The following is a 17,490-nucleotide window of genomic DNA, read 5'->3' on the forward strand; positions in this document are numbered from 1 at the left end:
TCACAATATTGAAATCGCCCAAGATTGAGCCCGTCCATGAGGAGCCATTGAGATATGGGGGAGACCGTTCCATCCTTCATGCCATTGTGATCCTGGGGAGTAAGTATTTACTTGGAAAACATGTAAATGAAATATCATATCTTAAACAAAAGCCTCTGTGGCATGTTTCTGCTTATTTACACCCATATAAGGACAATTTAGCTTCTATTTTCCTTACTCCTCTTTAGTCTGTACTGGAGTTGGTCACTTATGCTGTTACTAAGTACAATTTTTTAGTCTACAACACTGTTCATGGTTATGACTATCTCAGGGGCACTCGACTACAGGTCCTGCAAAGCGTAGATTCTGCAGTTGTGGGAATTCAGAAATGACTAAGCAGGTGAATAGTCAGACAATAGTCCTGTAATTACCCATCCTATTTGTAAATAGAGGTCAGTGGGGGAAGGACCACTTCTATTTGCACTGTTTTTTGGCGGAATTTGGACCAGTATTCTGACAAACACCTTGTTGTGTCTCCAGCCACTATTTATTTATTTTCCACTCTCACAGGAAGTCTCTTATTGGCAGTGTAGTGCCCCAGGCAATAACCAGATATAACAGTCATGTAACCTGGCTTGGTAATGTTCTCGCTTCAGATGTTTTCTTCTTTCCGTACAATGATTGGTGTCATCTTGTCTCTCTATCATCACCCAACACGCTTCTATAGTCCAGGTACTTACAGTTCTTCATGCCTTCCGTACTTCTAGTAATCATTTTTCATGTGGTGTGGAGTATGGCATGTTGTTCTTTATCTTGCTGGTACGTCTGTCTATAAGGATATAATGCAGATAAATGCTGCGAAAGGGACTAACCTTAACAGGCCTACATACGGTTCTTTTGTAAATGTTAGCTCAACACGAATATTACAATGTTATTTTGGGTGGTATGAGTTTGAACTATTTTTGTTGACATTTATTTATGTAGCATTATCATTTTCTGTTGCACTTTACAGCTGGGAACAAAACCGTAATAACACAAGACTGGGGACCAAATGTAATAGAGGGAGAGTTTAAAAAAGTGGAGATTTGGTATGGTTTTGCAGTTTTTTTTTTTAAAGTGGCAATTATTTACACTGCAAAACCAGGTTGATCTTGCTGTGTAAATGATTGCCACTTTAAAAAAAAAAACTGCAAAACCTTACCAAATTTCAACTTTTTTAAACTCTCACTCTGTTACATTTGGCCCTGGTTATTAACAGACCGACAGAGGTAAGAGGGCCTTCTCGCAAACTTACACACTCTAGGGGAATAGGTGTAGTACATGGTGTGTGGTATAACTTGTCAAAAGTCATCATGTCTACCTGGATGATATGTTAAAATGATGAACTGTCGAAAAAACCGTCCCTGGTGGCCTAGTGGCCTCTTACTTTGTTCCGGTGGCAGCTGTGGCTCCATTACCACCTTCTGGGTCCCAGTGGTGCTGTGACCGTCACTTTTGACGTGGATCTGTGATGCTGTAGTGTTCCAGTAACCCTCCCTGCGGAAGCCTAACCCCCTCTCCTACCCTCCGCGGCCAAATCCTAACCCTCCCGGGGGGCACCTAATCCTAACCGCCGGCATCCTGAAATTAACGACGTTTCACATGGCAACATTTCAGATGTTGACATTGTAAGGATGTCAATCGGGTAACTGTTGTCAGTTTGAATCCGGTCAACGTTCTAATGTAGACATTGTGGTGTTGAGATGATTACTGTCGACCATTCATCTGGATGCATGAGGATAAGTGATGCATGCTGCAAATAGCTCCAGCCAGAATGCAGATGTTCTCCTGGGTTATATAATCCAGTCACACAGCAATATGGGCCTGCAGCATACTTACTTTCTGGCTGCTCCCTCTAGGAGAGGGAAGTCAGGTGGAAGGGGATCCGGATTGAAAGTCGTCAGTAACTAGGTCGACAATGTCTAGGTCGGTCGTTAGGTCGACATGTTCTAGGTCGACAGGTCAAAAGGTCGACATGAGTTTTTCACAATTTTTTTCTTTTTTTTTTAACCTTTTCATACTTAACGATCCACGTGGACTACGATTGGAACGGTAATCTGTGCCAAGCAAAGCGGTAGCGGAGCGAAGGCACCATGCCCGAAGCGAGGGGACGCGGTGCACTAATTGGTGTTCCCAGTCACTCTACGAAGAAAACGACACCAAAATAACATTAAAAACTCATGTCGACCTTTTGACCTGTCGACCTAGAACATGTCGACCTAAAGACCATGTCGACCTAGATACCCTGTCGACCTAGTTACTGTCGACCAATAGTGGTCGACCTAGACATTGTCGACCTAGTTACTGTCGACTTTCAATACCACACCCGGTGGAAGGGGTGGGGTGCTAAGTGGGCAGTGTGGGGCATATTGGTGTTTTTACTGGCATTGTAAAGCAGCCATTAAGCCGTCCAGACAAAAAACAGGGGGCCTTTGGGAGACTTGCCTCCTTTTCCAGGCGTCCGTGAGAGCCAATGAGTTTTGTGAGTCTCCTGGACTTTTTAGGAGAATAGGCAAGTTTGACCTGTGGCAGCGGGGGATGTCTGAGTGTAGAAAAAGAACATATATAACGTTATGCGTGGACTGTGTAGAGGGGAGGTAATTGGGTAGAATTTAGGAATCGGATATGCTTGTCTGAAGAGGAGAGTTTACAGGGAACATTTGATGGTTTGGAGGCTAGTGGAAAGTCATGTTGTGCAAGGGAGGGAATTCCACAAACAAAATATACAAATATTTACTTACTTGCTCTCTCGGAATCCAAGGATTCACCAGATCCCCAAACACGAGATCTGTATTGCCTAGATCACTGGAAGGCTGGTGTAAACTGCTGCAGCATATGGTATACGCTATAACAAAACCTGTTAAATGTATGAAAGGCTTTTGCTAGGTGCATTTGTTATCTACGTGAAGACTCTGGCGATATGGATTTCATATGGCAGCTTGTGTTAACTATTCGACCTTCAAGCACATTTCTTGAATAATGCAGGATCAGCTGCTGTAGGTGGACTGTAGGCTGTAAAGAAAAGGATTAAAGAACGTGATCCTTGAAGACTCAGATGTAGCTGATTTGGGGGGCAGTGCACTAACTGGCTGAATGATAGCAGGAGCAGCTGACCAGGGAGATAGCAGGATACACAAAGCTGAGTGGCCGAGATCACAGAGGGGACAATTGTGTCTCACCACTGTGTGACGTAGGTCAGAAAACGACTAGGTGTTCATGTATGCTTCTTTTAATGTTTCATTTGTTAACTCGGAATAGATTGTAAGCTCTATGAATATGAGATAGTAGTTAGTAGGGGATGTAGTTAATATCCTGGCGGTTGGGATCCCGGCGTTCTGAATACAGACGCCGGGATCCCGACCACCGGAAATGCCGACAGCCGCGCTAGAGCTATTCCCACTCGTCTGTGTCTACGACACCCATAGAGTGGGAGTAGAACCTGTGGCGAGCGCAACGCTCTCTAGCGCTCGCCCCACTGCCGGCATTCTAACGGCCGGGAACCTGGTGTCTGTATACTGACCTCCAGGATTCCATCCCCAACCCATTAGAAGGACAAGGTCCCCAGAGTTAGTCGAGGTAGGAAATGCCCACTAGGCCACATAACAGAGTATGTCAACTGAATATGTTTCCCCTAATGTACAGTAATAATACATTAAATAGAATGAAGCCTGTTATTGGGCAGTCCGAGCCCATAGTTTTCCTGGAGAAATCATCGCCAAATCTGGTACAATATTTATCACCCTTCTTCATTTTATAACGATTGTGTATTTCAGGGCCAAACACAGCATTTCTAAAGGGTTTTTTCCCCAAAAAATTTAGGGCCTAATTCAAGGTTGATTGCAAAACAACATTTTCCTCTAATGGGCAAAACCATGTGCACTGCAGGGGGGCAGATATAACATGTGCAGGGAGAGTTAGATTTGGGTGGGTTATTTTGTTTCTGTGCAGGGTAAATACTGGCTGCTTTATTTTTACACTGCAATTTAGATTTCAGGTTGAACACCCCCCACCCAAATCTAAGGGGGGTAATTCAGACCTGTTCGCTAGCGAGCGATTTTTGCACCGCTGCGATTAGATAGTCGCCGCCTACAGGGTGAGTGTATTTTAGCTGTGCAAGTGTGTGAACGCATGTGTAGCAGAGCTGTACAAACAGATTTTGTGCAGTCTCTGCGCAGTCCAGGACTTACTCAGCCGCTGCGATCACTTCAGCCTGTCCGGGACCGGAATTGACGTCAGACACCCGCCCTGCAAACGCTTGGACACGCCTGCGTTTTTCCAAACACTCCCAGAAAATGGTCGGTTGCCACCCACAAACGCCCTCTTCCTGTCAATCTCCTTACGAACGCCCGTGCGAAGGATCATTCGCATAAACCCATCGCTGATCGGCGATCCACTTTGTACCCGTGCAACACGCCTGTGCATTGCGGTGCATGCGCAGTTTGGACCTGATCGCCCGCTGTACGAAAACGCAGCCTAGCGATCAGGTCTGAATTACCCCCTAAAGGTGTGTACACATGGAGCGATATGGCTGACCGATTTTGACTATATAGTCAAAATCGCTAAGAAAGTTAGTGCATATCGCTCTGTGGGGGTAATTCTGAGTTGTTCGCAGCAGCAAATTTGTTAGCAGTTGGGCAAAACCATGTGCACTGCAGGGGGGGCAGATGTAACATGTGCAGAGAGAGTTAGATTTGGGTGGGTTATATTGTTTCTGTGCAGGGTAAATACTGGCTGCTTTATTTTTACACTGCAATTTAGATTTCAGTTTGAACACACCCCACCCAAATCTAACTCTCCCTGCACGTGTTATATCTGCCCCACCTGCAGTGCACATGGGGGGTCATTCCGAGTTGTTCGCTCGGTAAATTTCTTCGCATCGCAGCGATTTTCCGCTTAGTGCGCATGCGCAATGTTCGCACTGCGACTGCGCCAAGTAAATTTGCTATGCAGTTAGGTATTTTACTCATGGCTTTTTCTTCGTTCAGGCGATCGGAGTGTGATTGACAGGAAGTGGGTGTTTCTGGGCGCAAACAGGCCGTTTTATGGGCGTGTGGGAAAAAACGCTACCGTTTCTGGTAAAAACGCGGGAGTGGCTGGAGAAACGGAGGAGTGTCTGGACGAACGCTGGGTGTGTTTATGACGTCAAACCAGGAACGACAAGCACTGAACTGATCGCAGATGCCGAGTAAGTCTGGAGCTACTCTGAAACTGCTAAGAGGTGTGTAATCGCAATTTTGAGAATCTTTCGTTCGCAATTTTAAGAAGCTAAGATTCACTCCCAGTAGGCGGCGGCTTAGTGTGTGCAATGCTGCTAAAAGCAGCTTGCGAGCGAACAACTCGGAATGAGGGCCATGGTTTTGCCCAACTGCTAACAAATTTGCTTGTGCGATCAACTCTGAATTAGGCTTTGTGTGTACAGAGCCAGCGATGCTAAAAGTAGACTGTGCAGGCAAGTCAATTTTGGCCAGGTCGCTGGAAAAGAAAAAGCATCCCCTTGTTTAAGTGAGTTAGCCAAAATCGCTTGCACATTTAGGGGGTAATTCAGAGTTGATCGCAGAAGCAAATTTGTTAGCAGTTGGGCAAAACCATGGGGGTCATTCCGAGTTGTTCGCTCGCAAGCTGCTTTTAGCAGCTTTGCACACGCTAAGCCGCCGCCTACTGGGAGTGAATCTTAGCTTCTTAAATTTGCGAACGAAAGATTTGCATTATTGCGAAAATACATCTCTGTGCAGCTTCTGAGTAGCTCCAGACTTACTCGGCATCTGCGATCAGTTCAGTGCTTGTCGTTCCTGGTTTGACGTCACAAACACACCCAGCGTTCGCCCAGACACTCCTCCGTTTCTCCAGCCACTCCCGCGTTTTTCCCAGAAACGGTAGCGTTTTTTCGCACACACCCATAAAACGGCCTGTTTCCGCCCAGAAACACCCACTTCCTGTCAATCACATTACGATCACCAGAACGAAGAAAAAACCTCGTAATGCCGTGAGTAAAATTCCTAACTGCATAGCAAATTTACTTGGCGCAGTCACAGTGCGGACATTGCGCATGCGCACTAAGCAGAAAATCGCTGCGATGCGAAAAAATTTACAGAGCGAACAACTCGGAATGACCTCCCATGTGCACTGCAGGGGAGCAGATATAACATGTGCAGAGAGAGTTAGATTTGGGTGGGTTATTTTGTTTCTGTGCAGGGTAAATACTGACTGCTTTATTTTTACACTGCAATTTAGATTTCAGTTTGAACACACCTCAACCAAATCTAACTCTCTCTGCAAATGTTATATCTGCCCCCCCTGCAGTGCACATGGTTTTGCTGACTGCTATCAAATTTGCTGCTGCAATCAACTTTGAATTAGGCCTTGAGGGGGTCAGTCCGAGTTGATTGCACGTAGCAACTTTTTGCTGCCTGTGTGAACAACTAGACGCCGCCAATGGGGGTGTTTTTTTTTGCATAGCAAGGCTGCGAACGCTTGTGCAGCCCTGCTATGCAAAAAATGTTTTGTGTAGAACTAGACCAGGGTAAGAGTTACTTACCATGTGCGATGAATCCGGCGTTGCAGGTCCCAGAATTGACGTCGGACATCTGCCCTCCAAACACCTGGACACGCCGGCGTTCGCCGCGCTACTCCCAGAAAATGGTCAGTTGACGCCCCGGAACGCCTTCCTCCTGTCAATCTTCTTGCGATCACGGCAGCGATCGCTTTCTTCTGTCTTCTTGTCATTTCCCCACATTGCGGCCACCGAGCATGCGCAGAACCGACCCGTTCACACCACTGCGAAAAATAGCAGCGTGCGAATGTGTCTGAATGACCCCCTTAGCCAAAATCACTGGTAAAGTTAGTCAAAATCTCCTACTGCCAGTTCAAGGGAAAACGCTCAGTCAAAATCTCTCATAGGCAAAATCTCTCCGTGTGTATGCACCTTAAGTCTTTCTGCACATGTTATATCTGCCCCACCTGCAGTACACATCTTCCTCACCAAACGTACTACATCCCCTCTCTTGCAGGACTTTCACTGGCTACCCTTCCCATTCAGAATCCAATTCAAGCTTCTCACACTCACCTACAAAGCCCTCACCCACTCTTCTCCCTCTTACATCTCTGACCTTATCTCTCTTTACACTCCCACCCGTCCTCTTCACTCTGCTAATGCACGCCGGCTCTCCTGCCTACTGATTACCTCCTCCCACTCCTACCTACAAGATTTTGCACGTGCTGCTCCAATTCTCAGGAATTCTCTCCCTCTTCCCCATCCGACTCTCCACCTCTCTTAAGAACTTCAAACGGGCTCTCAAGACCCACTTCTTCACCAAACCCAGCCAACTCTCTTCCTAACCCTCTTGTTTATGCTCTCCGTCTACCCCATTTGTGTCACCCTGGTCTATTAGCCCCTCACCTTTGTCAGCTCACAAGAGCAGGGACTTCTTTCCTCATGTGCATTTCCTTTTCTTACTTACACTATCTTATACTCCATACTCCCTTTGATGGCAGCTATCCCCGGGTTTTCTGTACCTGTCCTATAATGTCTTGTACTGTAAGTGCTGTTTTCTTGTTTGCTCATTTGATTATATACTGTGTAATTGGGCGCTGCGGATCCCTTGTGGCGCCATATAAATAAAGGATGATAATAATAATAATAATAATAATAAATGCACTTTTGCCCATTAGAGGATAATGTTGTTTTGCAATCAACCTTGAATAAGGCCCTTAATACACAATCTCCCGCTCAGCAGAACATGGAACCAAGTGCGGGAGTCTGGGGGAGCGGTAGAAGAACCTACTACTGACCCTGGACATATATGTACCATTAGTCTTTTTCATGGCCGCCATCAGGGGGGTGCTGGGGGCACAGCTGTCCCGAGCCCAGCCTCTCTGACAGAGAGAGGAGGGCCCGGGATGCTCATGCAGCCACCTGCCCACCCGCAACCGTCCCCGCCATTCTGCGGTCGTCCACACTGTTCTGCTGCTCTCCTCTGACCCTCCAGCAGCTCTGTATTGAAAACTTCCCTCCCAAAATGGCCGCCGCCACAGAGGAAACAGTTATTCAAGATACTAGAGGAGCCCTCTGGTATCTTGAATAACTGTCTCCTCTAAGGCGGCGGGCATTTTGGGAGGGACGTTTTCAATATAGCTGCAGGAGGATGGAGGAGAACAGCGGGGATGGAGGCGGGCAGGCAGCGGCATCAGCATCCCGGGCCCTCCCGACAGTGGCGCGCGCGCACACACACACACACACACACACACACACACACACACACACACACACACACACAGCCCCTTGATGAAGTCTAATTGATGAAACGCGTTGGAGACCTGCACTTAACTCATATCCAGATAAGGAACAACCTTTTTATTTGACTATATTGTAGTTTTATATATTTATATTTCCCTTAGGTCCTAGCGGATGCTGGGGACTCCGTAAGGACCATGGGGTTTAGACGGGCTCCGCAGGAGACATGGGCACTCTAAAGACTTTAGATGGGTGTGCACTGGCTCCTCCTTCTATGCCCCTCCTCCAGACCTCAGTTAGATCCTGTGCCCAGAGGAGACTGGGTGCACTGCAGGGGAGCTCTGCTGAGTTTCTCTGTAAAAGACTTTTGTTAGGTTTTTTTATTTTCATGGAGCACTGCTGGCAATAGGCTCCCTGCTTCGTGGGACTGAGGGAAGAGAAGCAGACCTACTTAAATGATAGGCTCTGCTTCTTAGGCTACTGGACACCATTAGCTACAGAGGGTCGGAACACAGGTCTCACCCTCGTTGTTCGTCCCTGAGCCGCGCCGCCGTCCTCCTCACAGAGCCGGAAGATAGAAGCCGGGTGAGTATAAGAAGAAAGAAGACTTCAAAGGCGGCAGAAGACTTCTGATCTTCACTGAGGTACCGCGCAGCGGTAACACTGCGCACCATTGCTCCCACATTCACACACACTGACGGCACTGTATGGGTGCAGGGCGCAGGGGGGGGAGCCCTGGGCAGCAATCATAAACTTCTATGGACACTGGCATAGATATATATATACTGCGGAGGCAGTATATTACAGAAACCCCCGCCAGTATAAACATTTTAGCGGGACCGAAGCCCGCCGTTGAGGGGGCGGAGCTTGATCCTCCAGCACTAACCAGCGCCATTTTCTCCACAGCACGCTGCAGAGAAGCTGGCTCCCCGGACTCTCCCCTGCTGAACACAAGTACAGAGGGCACAAAAGAGGGGGGTGCACATTTATTTGGCGCAGTGAGTGTATTATTATATATATATATATATATATATATATATATATATAAAAGCGCTGTACTGACTGGGATTTTATTCCAGGGTCCGGTGGCACTGGGTGTGTGCTGGCATACTCTCTCTCTGTCACTCCTAAGGGCCTTATTGGGGGACTGTCTCCATATAGATATATATCCCTCAGTGTGTGGGGGTGTCGGTACGTGTGTGTCGGCATGTCTGAAGCGGAAGGCTCATCTAAGGTAGAGGTTGAGCAGATGATTGTGGTGTCTCCGTCGGCAACGCCGACACCTGATTGGTTGGATATGTGGAATGCATTAAATGCAAATGTGTCTTTATTACATAAGAGATTGGACAAAGCAGAGTCCAGGGAAGTAAGATGGAGTCAATCCATGGCTTTGGCTGTGTCGCAGGGCCCTTCAGGGTTTCAGAAACGTCCCCTGTCCCACGTAGCAGAAACTGATACCGACACGGATTCTGACTCCAGTGTCGATTACGATGATGCGAGGTTACACCCAAGGGTAGCCAAAAGTGTTCATTATATGATTGCTATAAAAGATGTTTTGCATATCACAGAGGACCCCTCTGTCCCTGACACGAGGGTGCACATGTTTAAGGAAAAGAAACCTGAGGTAACGTCTCCCCCGTCTCATGAGCTGAACGCGTTATTTGAAAAGGCTTGGGAAACTCCAGACAAGAAACTGCAGATTCCCAAGAGAATTCTTATGGCGTACCCTTTCCCCGCGCAGGTAAGGTTACGGTGGGAATCCTCGCCCAGGGTGGACAAGGCTTTAGCGCGCTTGTCCAAAAAGGTGGCGCTACCTTCTCCGGACACGGCAGCCCTCAAGGATCCTGCTGATCGCAGACAGGAAACTACCTTAAAATCAATTTTTACACATACGGGTGCCTTGCTCACACCGGCAGTAGCGTCGGCATGGGTATGTAGCGCAGTAGCAGCATGGGCAGATAACTTGTCATCTGACATTGACACCCTAGATAGGGAGAGCATTTTATTGACCTTGGGTCACATTAAAGATGCAGCCTTATATATGAGAGAAAAGAGAAGAAAGGTGGCTGCGCTGCAAGGGGGAGAGAGCAATGATCCACTAAATGTGTACAATTAAAAACAAATTTATTAAAAGCGCTAACTGGTTAAAAAACAGCAATATTCTGTACATTTAAATGTGCCATGTGCATACAAAAAATATATATGAAATGAGGATTCTTTTACCCAGAATGATGGTTCAGGACATGTATCATAAAGCTCTGTAGGATCCGTTCCAAATATTGCCCTGGAGTGCTAAAAGTCCAGTTATATTCCACTGTGGAGAGTCCCTTTTATACGGTAATTAGAGAGTCCTTTACAAATTCCATATGCCGCTAGAGGGTTGGAGATGGAATGCAGTGTCCCATATGCAGTGGGTACCTCATACAGTGCGGTAATTGGATGGTGCCTCCCTGGGACTCCTCTGGAAAACTGGAAAGAATTGTTAGGGCTGGTCCGGATCTGGTTGAGAAGAAGTCCTGCTCCAATGGGCAAAAACTGACGCGTTTCGCTGCGTATGCCTTGCAGCTTTTTCAAAGGTGGCCTCACAGCGCCCGAATATCCTTGGGTATATATTATCCTTCTCGCATTATATATGAGAGACACTACGAGAGACGTTGGGCTGTTAGGTTCAAGAGCCAACGCCATGGCTATTTCTGCTAGGCGAGCCCTGTGGACCCGCCAATGGACGGGTGATGACGACTCAAAGAGACATATGGAAGTTTTACCTTACAAGGTAAAACTTACAAGGTCTTATTTGTGGAGGGTCTCGCGGACATGGTTTCCACGGCTATCGCAGGTAAATCTTCTTTCTCTGACGTCCTAGTGGATGCTGGGGACTCCGTAAGGACCATGGGGGAATAGATGGGCTCCGCAGGAGACTGGGCACTCTATAAGAAAGATTTGGTACTATCTGGTGTGCACTGGCTCCTCCCTCTATGCCCCTCCTCCAGACCTCAGTTAGATTTCTGTGCCCGGCCGAGGTTGGATGCACACTAGGGGCTCTCCTGAGCTCCTAGAAAGAAAGTATATGTTAGGTTTTTTATTTTACAGTGAGATCTGCTGGCAACAGGCTCACTGCAACGAGGGACTAAGGGGAGAAGAAGCGAACCTACCTGCTTGCAGCTAGCTTGGGCTTCTTAGGCTACTGGACACCATTAGCTCCAGAGGGATCGACCGCAGGACCCGTCCTAGGTGTTCGTTCCCGGAGCCGCGCCGCCGTCCCCCTAACAGAGCTAGAAGCAAGAAGATGGTCCGGAAAATCGGCGGCAGAAGACTTCAGTCTTCACCAAGGTAGCGCACAGCACTGCAGCTGTGCGCCATTGCTCCTCATACACACTTCACACTCCGGTCACTGAGGGTGCAGGGCGCTGGGGGGGGGGGGGCGCCCTGAGCAGCAATAAAATCACCTTGGCTGGCAAAATAGCCACAATATATAGCCCCAGAGGCTATATATGTGGTAATTACCCCTGCCAGAATACAGAAAAAAGCGGGAGAAAAGTCAGCCGAAAAAGGGGCGGAGCCATCTCCCTCAGCACACTGGCGCCATTTCTCCCTCACAGTTCCGCTGGAAGGAAGCTCCCTGACTCTCCACTGCAGTCTACACTACAGAAAAGGGTAAAAAAGAGAGGGGGGGCACTAAATTGAGGCGCAGTAAATATTATAGCAGCTATAGGGGACATAATTCAGTTAGTCCCTGCATTATATAGCGCTCTGGTGTGTGCTGGCATACTCTCTCTCTGTCTCCCCAAAGGGCTTTTGTGGGGTCCTGTCTCCATTAAGAGCATTCCCTGTGTGTGTGTGTGCGGTGTGTCGGTACGGCTGTGTCGACATGTTTGATGAGGAGACTTATGTGGAGGCGGAGCAGATGCCTATAAATGTGATGTCACCCCCTGCGGGGCAGACACCTGAGTGGATGGACTTATGGAAGGAATTACGTGCAAGTGTCGACTCCTTACATAAAAAATTTGACGACATGCCAAATGCGGGACAGCCGGCTTCTCAGCTCGTGCCTGCCCAGGCAATTCAAAGGCCATCAGGGGCTCTAAAACGCCCACTACCTCAGATGGCAGACACAGATGTCGACACGGATACTGATACCAGTGTCGACGACGACGAGTCAAATTTAATGTCCACTAGGGCCATTCGTTGCATGATTGAGGCAATGAAAGAGGTATTACACATTTCTGATATCAGGGCCGGCTCCAGGCCTACTAGCACCCTGAGCGAGAAAATTTAAAAGTGCCCCCCCCCCTCCCCCATGCGCGCGCCGAAGGCGCGCGCTCCTGAAAAAGTGGGTGTGGCCTCCTGAAAAAGTGGGCGTGGTCTCGCCCCCCAGCAGTGCCAGCTACACATGACATGCCCTCCGGCAGTGCCAGCTACACGTGACATGACTCCCAGCAGTGCCAGCTACACATGATAGTGTTCACTTTTTAGGGCAGGTTGCTGATCACAGGGAGGGCACATTTTTAAGTTAGGTGGGCAAAATGATGTACATATTGTAATGCTTGTTGTACCCATTTCCACACGCTAAAGCATGGACAGTGCGCGCCGAAGGCGCGCAGCAAAAATTTAGGGGAGTTACTTCGTGGGGAAGGTGCGTAGCCACATTATAGTGGCAATTCACATTACACCACACAGTAGTGCAGCTAATACACATTGCACCAGGTAGAACCTCCTATAAGAGCACGTTAGACACATTGCGCCAGGTAGAGCACTGAGACACACTGCCCAGCCACAGACGCCTAGCGGGAACACTACATGATATGCCCCCCAGCAGTGCCAGCTACACATGACATGCCCCCCAGCAGTGGCAGCTACACGTGACATGCCCCCCATCAGTGCCAGCTACATAAATGGCCACACAGTTCCAGATGGATAAATGCCCCCACAGCGCAGATATGCCCCCACAGTGCCAGATACATTAATGCCCTCACAGTGCAAGATATGCCCCCACAGTGCAAGAAATGCCCCCACAGTGCAAGAAATGCCCCCACAGTGCCAGATACATAAATGCCCCCACGGTGCCAGATACATAATTGCCCCCACGGTGCCAGATACATAAATGCCCCCACGGTGCCAGATACATAAATGCCCCCACGGTGCCAGATACATAAATGCCCCCACGGTGCCAGATACATAAATGCCCCCACAGTGCCTGATACATAAATGCCCCCACAGAGCCAGATATGCCCCCACAGAGCCAGATAAATGCCCCCACAGAGCCAGATAAATGCCCCCACAGTGCCAGATAAATGCCCCCACAGTGCCAGATAAATACCCCCACAGTGCCAGATATGCCCCCACAGTGCCAGATATGCCCCCACAGTGCCAGAAATGCCCCCACAGTGCCAGATATGCCCCCCACAGTGCCAGATATGCCACCCACAGTGCCAGATATGCCCCCACAGTGCCAGAAATGCCCCCCACAGTGCCAGATATGCCACCCACAGTGCCAGATATGCCACCCACAGTGCCAGATATGCCCCCACAGAACCAGATATGCCCCCACAGTGCCAGATATGCCCCCACAGTGCCAGATATGCCCCCACAGTGCCAGATATGCCCCCACAGTGCCAGATATGCCCCCACAGTGCCAGAAATGCCCCCCACAGTGCCAGATATGCCCGCACAGTGCCAGATATGCCCGCACAGTGCCAGAAATGCCCCCCACAGTGCCAGATATGCCACCCACAGTGCCAGATATGCCCCCACAGAACCAGATATGCCCCCACAGAGCCAGATATGCAATGCCCCCCACAGTGCCAGAAATGCCCCCCCCATAGCCAGAAATGCCCCCACAGTGCGGATCCCCCCAATACCTGCGGCGCTGCTGGGGAGGAGTACTGCTGCTGTCCGCCTGTCCGAGTGTGCTGGCGAGCGGGCGGGAGTGCTGGCGGGCGGGCGGGCGGCCGGCGAGTCAGAGTGAGCCTGGGTCCGGGTGGCCACTTGTGTGCACTATGGCGCCGGCGTCTGACGTCAGACACCGGCGCCGCGCAGCGCGCATAGCGCACAGTGCACACGGGCCAATGCTGCACACACAGGGCCGGCTCCAGCATCGAATATGGCGGCGCCAGCGCGCGGCGCCCATTAAGGGTGGCGCCCTGTGCGGCCGCTCTATTCGAACATGCCTAGAGCCGGCCCTGTCTGATATAAAGCCAGGTACCTCAAAAAAGGGTATTATGTTTGGGGAGAAAAAACTACCAATAGTTTTTCACCCATCTGAAGAATTAAATGAAGTGTGTGAAGAAGCGTGGTCTTTCCCCGATAAAAAATTGGTGATTTCAAAAAAATTACTAATGGCGTTCCCTTTCTCGCCAGAGGATAGGTCACGTTGGGAAACTCCCCCTAGGGTGGATAAAGCGCTCACACGTTTGTCTAAAAAGGTGGCACTACCGTCTCCGGATACGGCCGCCCTAAAGGAACCTGCTGATAGAAAGCAGGAGGCTATCCTAAAGTCTATATATACACACACTGGTGTTATACTGAGACCAGCTATTGCTTCAGCGTGGATGTGCAGTGCTGCTGCTGCTTGGTCAGATTCCCTGTCGGAAAATATTGACACCCTAGACAGGGACACTATATTGCTAACCGTAGAGCATATAAAAGACTCAGTCTTGTACATGAGAGATGCACAGAGGGAGATCTGCCGGCTGGCATCTAGAATAAGTGCATTGTCCATTTCTGCTAGGAGAGGCTTATGGACTCGGCAGTGGACAGGGGATGCAGATTCTAAAAGGCACATGGAAGTTTTGCCTTATATGGGTGAGGAGTTATTCGGGGATGGTCTCTCAGACCTTGTTTCCACAGCAACAGCTGGGAAGTCAGCATTTTTGCCCCATGTCCCCTCACAGCCTAAGAAAGCGCCGTATTATCAGGTACAGTCCTTTCGACCCCAGAAAAACCGGCGGGGAAAAGGCGGGTCCTTTCTGTCTAGAGGCAGAGGAAGGGGAAAAAAGCTGCACCACGCAGCAGGTTCCCAGGAACAAAAGTCCTCCCCCGCTTCTTCCAAATCCGCCGCATGTTGGTGGGGCTCCACAGGCGGAGCCAGGTACGGTGGGGGGCCGCCTCAAAAATTTCAGCGATCAGTGGGTTCGCTCACGGTTGGATCCCTGGATCCTTCAAGTAGTATCTCAGGGGTACAAGCTGGAATTTGAGGCGCCTCCCCCCCCGCCGTTTCCTCAAATCGGCCTTACCGACAACTCCCTCGGGCAGGGAGGCTGTACTAGAGGCAATTCACAAGCTGTATTCCCAGCGGGTGATAGTCAAAGTACCCCTACTTCAACAAGGACGGGGTTACTATTCCACACTGTTTGTGGTACCGAAACCGGACGGTTCGGTGAGACCCATTTTAAATTTGAAATCCTTGAACACATACATAAAAAGATTCAAGTTCAAGATGGAATCGCTCAGGGCGGTTATTGCAAGCCTGGACGAGGGGGATTACATGGTATCCCTGGACATCAAGGATGCTTACCTGCATGTCCCAATTTACCTTCCTCACCAGGAGTACCTCAGATTTGTGGTACAGGATTGCCATTACCAATTCCAGACACTACCGTTTGGACTGTCCACGGCACCGAGGGTGTTTACCAAGGTAATGGCAGAAATGATGATACTCCTTCGAAAAAAGGGAGTTTTAATTATCCCGTACTTGGACGATCTCCTAATAAAGGCGAGGTCCAGGGAGCAGTTACTGGTCGGAGTAGCACTATCTCGGGAAGTGCTACAACAGCATGGCTGGATTCTAAACATTCCAAAGTCACAACTGGTTCCTTCCACACGCTTACTGTTCCTGGGGATGATTCTGGACACAGAACAGAAAAAAGTGTTTCTCCCGCAGGAGAAAGCCAAGGAGCTGTCATCTCTAGTCAGAGACCTCCTAAAACCAAAACGGGTATCGGTGCATCACTGCACACGAGTCCTGGGAAAAATGGTGGTTTCATACGAAGCAATTCCATTCGGCAGGTTCCATGCAAGGACCTTCCAGTGGGACCTCTTGGACAAGTGGTCAGGATCGCATCTTCAGATGCATCAACTGATAACCCTGTCTCCAAGGACCAGGGTGTCTCTACTGTGGTGGCTGCAGAGTGCTCATCTTCTAGAGGGCCGCAGATTCGGCATACAGGACTGGGTCCTGGTGACCACGGATGCCAGCCTTCGAGGCTGGGGCGCAGTCACACAGGGAAGAAATTTCCAGGGACTTTGGTCAAGTCAGGAGTCGTCCCTACACATAAACATTCTGGAACTGAGGGCCATTTACAATGCCCTAAGTCAGGCAAGGCCCCTGCTTCAAAACCAGCCGGTTCTGATCCAATCAGACAACATCACGGCAGTCGCCCATGTAAACCGACAGGGCGGCACAAGAAGCAGGGTGGCCATGGCAGAAGCCACAAGGATTCTCCGATGGGCGGAAAATCACGTACTAGCACTGTCAGCAGTGTTCATTCCGGGAGTGGACAACTGGGAAGCAGACTTCCTCAGCAGACACGACCTACACCCGGGAGAGTGGGGACTTCATCCAGAAGTCTTCCTACTGTTGGTAAACCGTTGGGAAAGGCCACAGGTGGACATGATGGCGTCCCGCCTCAACAAAAAGCTAAAGAGATATTGCGCCAGGTCAAGGGACCCTCAGGCGATAGCTGTGGACGCTCTAGTGACACCGTGGGTGTACCAGTCGGTTTATGTGTTCCCTCCTCTGCCTCTCATACCAAAGGTACTGAGAATAATAAGAAGGCGAAGTGTAAGAACGATACTCGTGGTTCCGGATTGGCCAAGAAGAGCTTGGTACCCGGAACTTCAAGAAATGTTATCAGAGGACCCATGGCCTCTACCGCTCAGACAGGATCTGCTACAGCAGGGGCCCTGTCTGTTCCAAGACTTACCGCGGCTGCGTTTGACGGCATGGCGGTTGAATTCCGGATCCTAAAGGAAAAGGGCATTCCGGAGGAAGTCATTCCTACGCTGATAAAAGCCAGGAAAGAAGTAACCGCAAACCATTATCACCGCATTTGGCGAAAATATGTTGCGTGGTGTGAGGCCAGGAAGGCCCCTACAGAGGAATTTCAGCTGGGTCGTTTTCTGCACTTCCTACAGTCGGGAGTGACTATGGGCCTAAAATTGGGTTCCATTAAGGTCCAGATTTCGGCTCTGTCGATTTTCTTCCAGAAAGAACTGGCTTCACTGCCTGAAGTTCAGACTTTTGT

At 49.4% G+C, this 17,490-nt stretch overlaps 2 long non-coding RNA genes across 2 annotated transcripts in view; one reads left to right on the forward strand and one right to left on the reverse strand.

Moving 5' to 3' along the window:
* LOC134966705 (uncharacterized) overlaps nucleotides 1-17,490 on the forward strand; it is a 196,628-nt gene that overhangs the window by 161,297 nt on the left and 17,841 nt on the right. The gene's annotated exons all lie outside the window — the stretch shown is intronic.
* The window catches only part of LOC134966706 (uncharacterized), a 34,827-nt gene continuing 17,841 nt past the window's right edge, over nucleotides 505-17,490 (reverse strand). Inside the window, exons 3-4 of the long non-coding RNA XR_010188692.1 lie at nucleotides 2,760-3,030; nucleotides 505-808 (exon numbers count right to left, since the gene is read on the reverse strand). This is a non-coding gene — a long non-coding RNA (uncharacterized LOC134966706). The remainder of the gene's footprint in view (nucleotides 809-2,759; nucleotides 3,031-17,490) is intronic.

This window comes from Pseudophryne corroboree, chromosome 10 (genome assembly GCF_028390025.1).
Source record: "Pseudophryne corroboree isolate aPseCor3 chromosome 10, aPseCor3.hap2, whole genome shotgun sequence".
NCBI classification, from domain to species: Eukaryota; Metazoa; Chordata; class Amphibia; order Anura; family Myobatrachidae; genus Pseudophryne; species Pseudophryne corroboree.